Source organism: Telopea speciosissima, chromosome 8, assembly GCF_018873765.1.
Source record: "Telopea speciosissima isolate NSW1024214 ecotype Mountain lineage chromosome 8, Tspe_v1, whole genome shotgun sequence".
Classification (NCBI taxonomy): Eukaryota; Viridiplantae; Streptophyta; class Magnoliopsida; order Proteales; family Proteaceae; genus Telopea; species Telopea speciosissima.
The window spans coordinates 37,226,369-37,231,895 of record NC_057923.1 but is presented as its reverse complement, the minus strand read 5'-3'; positions in this window follow the sequence as shown (position 1 = coordinate 37,231,895).

Below are 5,527 nucleotides of genomic sequence, written 5' to 3'. Positions count from 1 at the left end.
AGTAAGGCGAAGAAGTTTGAGAAAGGACTCAAGCCTAAGATTGGATCAGTATTGTCAATTATGGACATCTGGGATTACGCTCAGATGGTCGACAAGGCGAAGACAATGGAGGATAGATTCAAGGAAAAGGAGAAAGAGAAGATGGTAGTGTCGCCTGGGTTGAGCAAAAGGCTAAATAATTCTCAAACCTTTGGATGGCTGAATAAAGTTTATAAAAGTTCAAGTTCAAGCCCTACTCCGACTCTGTATCGTAGGCCAAGCGTGGGTCAGAACCCTTTCCGCCCCACATTTACCCGACCTACTCAACCTGCTATGAGTCAAGCGACAATAGCCGCTTCGCCAGCCCGACCAGCAATAAGTCAAGCGAGCAAAGCCTCAACACCTGGAGCTCCGCAATTTAAGTGCTATATGTACAACAAGGAAGGACATATGGCCAGAGATTGCAGATCGCATGGGTACGGTAACAACTTGCCAAATCAGCCCTACGCTAGGCCATTTCAGTCGCGAGACAACTGGATGCAAGGAAAGGTATACGCCCTTACAAATGAAGAAGCTGAGGCGAATCCTGATGTATTGACAGGTAAGTTACTGAACACTACTTAACTATAGGGAATAAATGGCTTACTTCACGTAACCTAAACTATCTACAACCCTAGGTACCCTGATTGTCTCAATCGTACCCGCGCGAGTATTATTTGACTCGAGCGCAACCCACTCTTTCGTCTCCTCAACCTTTGCGAGTAAGATGGAAGATCAACCAAGGGACATCGGGCACGAGTTAGTAGTTAGCACCCCAATGGGCAGTGTCGTGAGTTTACAAGAAGTATACGGCCCCTGTCAGATTAACATTTGTGGAAAGAATCTGACCGCACAATTGATAAAGATGGATATAAATGATTTTGACGTAATCCTAGGCATGGATTGGTTATCCGCCTATGGTGCAAACATCTTGTGTGCGGAGAAGAAGATAAAGTTCAACTTGAAGGATGGGTCGACCTTTACCTATCAAAGTGAACCCCCGAAAAAGCTCAAGAGAATAACCTTGTCAGCACTTTAGGTGCAAAAGTTGCTCAACAATGGATGCCAAGGCTACCTGGCCACGGTAATAGACACAGAAGCAAAGATCAAACCATTAGAGGAATTGGAAGTCGTCAAAGAATTCTTTGATGTTTTTCCAGAAGATCTGACCCAGCTACCCCCGGACTGCGATATAGAGTTTGTGATTGATCTAATTATCCAAGGCACCATACCGGATGGTGCCAATCAAGCTGAAAGAGTTGCAGATTCAACTACAAGATCTGCTAAAGAAGGGATTTATACGACCTAGCGTATCACCCTGGGGCGCGCCTGTATTGTTTGTTAAGAAGAAGGATGGTAGTATGCGGCTGTGTATCAACTACCGTGAACTAAACAAGCTGACCATTAAGAATTGATATCCGTTGCCGCATATCGACGATCTATTTGATCAGTTACAAGGAGCGAGAGTTTTCTCTAAGATCGATCTTAGATTGGGATACCATCAATTGAAAATCAAGAGCAGTGACATCCACAAGATGGCATTCCGAACTCGATATGGACATTACGAATTCCTAGTATTGTTGTTCAGATTAACTAATGCCTCGGCGGCATTCATGGATATGATGAATAGAATATTCCATGATGTATTGGATAAGTTTGTCATTGTATTCATTGATGACATCCTGGTGTACTCCAAAAGTGAGGAAGAACACGCTCAACACCTCACCTTCGTGTTGCAAAGGTTGCGGGAACACCAGCTTTATGCCAAGTTCAGTAAGTGTGAATTTTGGCTTCACCAAATTGGATTCCTGGGGCATATCATCACCAAGGACGGCATTAAAGTAAACCCTGGCAAGGTGAAAGCGGTTCTCGAGTGGGAAACTCCAAAGAGTGCCACTGAGATCCAAAGTTTCTTAGGGTTGGCCAGTTATTACCGCCGATTTATAGAGAATTTCTCATGAATCTCGGCACCCATGACAAAGCTTACAAAGAAGGGTGCTTAGTTTGAATGGTGCATGCGAGAAAAGCTTTCAGGAATTGAAGAACCGATTGGTAACAGCTCCGATCTTAACCATCCCGGGTGACACTGGAGGAATGGTGGTATACATGGATGCATCTAGAACAGGCTTAGGTGGCATCCTGATGCAAAGAGGTAAAGTAGTTGCCTACGCTTCCAGACAGTTAAAAGAACACGAGAAGAACTACCCCACACATGATTTGGAATTGGCAGCGGTAGTCTTCGCATTGAAAATCTAGCGACACTATCTATACGGTGAAAAGAGTGAAATCTTCAGCAATCATAAAAGTCTGAAGTATTTCTTTACCCAAAAGGAGCTGAATATGAGGCAGATGTGGTGGCTGGAATTAGTAAAAGATTATGATAATGAAATCCAGTACCATCCCAGTAAGGCCAATGTTGTGGAGGATGCATTAAGCAGAAAATCTCAGATTGCATCCCTCGCATCTTTGGTCGTAAGTGAGAAAATAATAGAAGAAGCATGAAAATTTGATTTGGAGCTCGTGATCGAAGAAGTAGCTATGCAATTAGCAGCAATGGACCTGCAGCCGTCGATACGAGAGGAGATAATTACGAAGCAACCATTGGATCCCGAGCTGGCCAAGATAATTTGGGAAGTTCAACATGGTGTCCATAGGGACCCAGATTTCTCTTCGGCCCAAGATGGAGCATTAAAGTTCCAAGACAGGTTGTGGGTGCTTGACGATTATGATGTCCAAGACTGAATTCTTAAAGAGACGCACAGCTCACCCTATGTAATCCACCTCGAAAGTACAAAGATGTACAAAGATTTGAAAAAGTATTACTGGTGGATTGGAATGTAGCAAACCATAGCAATCTATGTGTCTAAGTGTCTTACTTGCCAATAGATAAAATCAAAAAGACATCGACCGTATGGTTTATTGCAGCCACTTCCCATACCTGAGTGGAAGTGGGAAAGAATCACTATAGATTTCGTGATGAACCTGCCCAACACCAGGAAGGGCATGAACGTAATTTGGGTGATCGTAGACGGACTGACAAAGGCAGCTCACTTCATACCAATCAAGATAAGTTACCCAATGGAGAAGCTTGCCCAAACCTACATCGAAAACATAGGCAACTTACATGGCGTGCCTATCAGTATTGTGTCTGATAGAGATCCTCGATTTACTTCAAGGTTTTGGAGAAGCTTGCAACAGGCATTGGGATCGCAACTAAATCTCAGCACAGCTTTCCATCCGCAGACAGACAAACAGTCGGAGAGAACCATTCAAACCTTAGAAGATATGCTCCGAGCCTGTGCGCTGAAAATGAATGACAGTTGGGATGCTCACATACCATTGGTGGAATTTGCATACAATAATAGCTACCACTCCACCATTGGCATGGCACCATTCGAAGCACTCTATGGCAGAAAGTGCCGAACTCCGCTTTACTGGGATGAAGTTGGTGAGCGGAAATATCTCGGACCTGAAATGATTCAAGAAACTTGAGACAAGGTAGATGTCATAAGAGAGAAGATCAAGACAGCCCAGTCGAGACAGAAGAGTTATGCGGATAACCAAAGGAAAGATATTGAGTTTGAGGTCAGAGAAAAAGTATTCCTTCGAGTGTCTCCAACCAAGGGATTGCTACATTTCAACAAGAAGGGCAAGTTGAGCTCAAGATTCATCGGTCCATACGAAATTCTTAATAAAGTAGGACCCGTAGTATACCGGTTAGCTCTACGACCATCCTTGTCAGGCGTCCACAATGTTTTTCATGTGTCAATGCTATGAAAGTATATTAACAATCCGACACATGTTCTGCCAAATGAACCTGAACAGTTGGACATGGATATGACCTACGAAGAGCAACCTACGGAGATACTGGACAGAAAAGAACATAACCTCCTTAACCGCACCGTCGCTTTTGTGAAAGTTTGATGGGGAAATAACCCAGTAGAAGAAGCCTCATGGGAACGGGAAGAGAAAATGAAGGAGAAGTATCCCCAACTTTTTGGATTACAAGGTAAAAATTTCGAGGACGAAATTTTTGTAAGGTGGGGAGAAATGTCAAACCCTGCCCCTGACTGGCTGGCAATTGTTATTGAAGGATAGGAACCCCTGACCCCGCAACCAGGGCCACTGGTGAGTATCTCTCCAATGACTTGGATTAATGAAGGGACCCGGTGCATGTCCTCCTACATACCTGCCAGAAGATGGATAGCAGACCCCTGCAACTGTGCAGCTCACAGCCTGATGTATGACTTGGATCCCAGGTAATCTCTCTCCTCCCCATTAAGTGGGACCCACCTATGAAAAATGTGCCAAAAACCCCTAGTGGGCATGTGGGGACAATACCCTGACCAAGGGTCAAACCCCTGTGCAAGCCCCTTAGAGTTTCAACTACTGGAATTCTCTGGTCGATGCAGCAAGGCCCAGAGGCATCGCCCAGTGGGTGTTTTTGAATATTTTAATGTATTTTATTTATGGGGACCACCCAATATGACCATGGGCACCCTCCATTGATAGAAGGGAGTTTGAGGGACCACCTCATGACCTCAGTTCACAGTGGACCCCTCCAGAGAGCCTAGAATCAGTCAGAATCAGTTTAAAAATTAATTTTTAAAAAGGGACTTAATGGCCAAACAGGCTCTAGTTGGGGCTGGGTCTATAAATAAGAAGGTTCATGAGCTCATTTAGAACCCTTAGAAGCCCTGAAACCGTGAGGAGAGAAAGAATAGAGAAAGGAGAGAAAGAGAGGAAGAAGGAGAAGGGAGAAGGAAGGGAAAGGAAGGGGGAGCTGCTGCCACCCATCCCTGTTGCATCCGAGCTCACCCCCAACTATTTCAGGTATAAAAATATCTATTCTCACCTGCTGTTCCCATTCCCTCTCTATATTCCCTGTGTTTATGCTCTCTGGGCAGCCCTTAACAACTATGGTTTGCCCAGTATTGGTCCAGAGATCTGCCATGCAGACCTTGTGTATGGAAGATCTGTAACTTTGATTGAATTTTAAAGGGTTGTTATGCTGTTCTTGTGGCCAAAACCTGGCTGTGCCCACCTGCACTGCCAGTTGGCCTTATTACCCTGTGATTTGGAACCCTGGATGTGAACCATAGCTGCACAGCCCTAATCCTTGATGATTGCAGCCATGAAACATCAAATCTCTGGTGTTTCTAGCGTTGCATGAGGCTGAAACCAGGTTCCTAAGCTTGGTAAAACCCTATGACACTATTCACTGAGGTTGTTTGGGCAGCCTCTGGCAACCTGATAGTGAACCCGATGGATGATCCATTTGGACCCATAGGTAGACCATCTCAAGGGCTACCTAACCCCCTTAACATGCAAAGGATCAAGTTAAAGCCCCACCTTGGGATCTCAGCCCTGCTATCGATTGCAGCCTCTGGGCGATGCAGACATCGCCCAGAGCCAACACCCAATAATTGGAAAACCTGCTGTATTGATGGGCAGACTTGGGGCTTCTCACCTATTGGCCCTTGGACACTATGGGAAGGTGGGAAATGAC